This window comes from Rhinopithecus bieti, unplaced genomic scaffold (assembly GCF_001698545.2).
Source record: "Rhinopithecus bieti isolate Rb0 unplaced genomic scaffold, ASM169854v2 scaffold_52030, whole genome shotgun sequence".
Lineage (NCBI taxonomy): Eukaryota > Metazoa > Chordata > Mammalia > Primates > Cercopithecidae > Rhinopithecus > Rhinopithecus bieti.
In genome coordinates this window covers 228,948-231,212 of record NW_016821228.1, presented here as the reverse complement: position 1 = coordinate 231,212, position 2,265 = coordinate 228,948, and positions in this window count along the sequence as shown.

Sequence of the window (2,265 nt, the reverse complement as noted above, 5' to 3'; positions counted from 1 at the left end):
TTAGAAAACAAAACAATTAGAAAATCAAAAGGAACTTGGTCTAGGACAAAGCTCACAATGTATTTGGGCCAAAGTGTCATTCTACCATTGTTAGGGGAATTCCCATCCACTGCCAAAGCTTGGGCTCTGGCCAGAAAGGGATTGCTTCCAAGACAGTGTTCCCTGAGTGCCTTCCAACCACACCCACGACTACTCCTCAGTGCCTTCTGGACACCCCAAATGCTGTCTTATTCACGCCAATTTTTATATTTTTGAAATATGCTTCTGCAATACAATTTAGAAAGAGAGGAGAACACAGGCTTTAGGGAAGGCAGCTCTCCAGTCAGTTTCCTCAAGGCTCATAAATTCCCAGCACTTGGCTTCATTCTCAGACAATGAATCCACGATTTTCCCGCTTCCATACAAAGCAGGAAGGACCTAGCTCCTGGCTGTTTGTGAATCTCTTCTTCTCCTGTAAAAGAACAGTTCTGGCCTGACGCAGTGGCTCACATCTGTAATCCCAGCACTTTGGGAGGCCAAGGCAAGGAGATCATGAGGTCAGGAGTTCAAGACCAGCCTGACCCAACATGGTGAAACCCCATCTCTACAAAAAACTTAGCTGGGCATGGTGGCGGGCGCCTGTAATCCTAGCTACTCAGGAGGCTGAGGCAGGAGAATCACTTGAACCCGGGAGGCAGAGGTTGCAGTGGGCCGAGATTGTCCCATTGCACTCCAGCCTGGGCGACAGAGCAAGACTCCATCTCAAAAAAAAAAAAAAGAACAGTTCTGGCTGTGTGCAGTGGCTCATGCCTGTAATTCCAGCACTTTGGGAGGCCGAGGTGGGTGGATCTCTTGAGGTCAGGAGTTCAAGATCAGCCTGACCAATATGGTGAAACCCTGTCTCTACTAAAAATATAAAAATTAGTGGGGTGTGGTGGCTCATGCCTGTAATCCCAGCTACTTGAGAAGCTGAGGCAGGAATATCGTTTGAACCCAGTGAGCAGAGCTTGTGCCACTGCACTCCAGCCTGGGCAACAGAGGGAGACTCCATCTCAAAAAAAATAAATAAAAAAAGAACAGTTCTTCCTGCATATCAGTGCTAAGTATTGCCTCCTCTCCTCTCAGTTTTGCATTTTTCTTCAGGTAGAAGAGATTATCTGCAATATGGAATTTGCACATTCACATTGTCTTCTCCTGGGAAGTTGCCTAGACACACGTCCCAGTTTGGGCGTCCTTTTGTAATTTACCTATGCCGTTTTCCTGGGGTTGAAGTTCAGGGGAGAAGCACAGCCTGGGATTTACTCTCCTCTCTTCACCTTTGCTTCTCCCTCTCAAAGTAGAATCTCATTCAAAGCAAAGTGACCCAGGCAACCAGTTTAGCAAGTTTTTCTTTTTTTTTTTTTTCCTTTTGGGATTCTTGGATGCCGTGTGGGGCTGTTCTAGGTGAGCCACATCCAGCAGTTTTAATCTTGTGACTCAAGGTGGGAGTTTTGCTGGATAAGCTGAGATTCAGTAACAGGCAGAGTTGTCTGGAGGTTGGCAAAACCTACTGGATGACCCTCGCGTTCTTTAACACATCTACTATTTGTCTGCCTTTGTTACAGTAGCTTTTCTCTGGCTCTGTATCGGACAAAGGGGCTGGCTGCCAAGGTAAAATGTGACTCAATTCATTTCTTTATAAACAAGACCTTGGCGAAAATGAAAATTGGTACTCCTCCCCCTCTGGAGTTTAGCTGAAGGTTCCTACTAACTTAAACTGAAGTAAACACCAATCAGTGCTGACTAATAGAATCCAAACTCTTCAGGAAAATAGTATCATTTCAAATGCACTAAAATTGTCCATTTTTCTAATTTTTTCTTCTCATCGTTTCACTCATCTACTTCAAAATTATAGATATTATGAAGAAACTTCTTTCAGTTGCATTTTTCTGTTTATTTGGGCAATTGCTGGTCATGACTGATATAAAGTTGACTGTTTAAATACTGCATTTGAAAAAACAACAAAAAAGAGTAAAATAAATATGGCATTTGAAACTTCATTTTAATAACTTGCTCAGGTGAGATAAATTATTCCTTTTAAAATACTGTTTCAAGATAGCCACTCCAGCAGCCTGGGCAACATGACAAAACCCGTTCTCTACAAAAATTAGCCGGGAGTGGTGGTGTGCACTTATAGTCCCAGCTACTTGGGAGGCTGAGATGAGAGGATCACTTGTGCCCAAGAGGGCGAGGCTGCAGTCAGCTGAAATCATGTCACTGCACTCCAGAGTGAGACCCTGTCTCAAA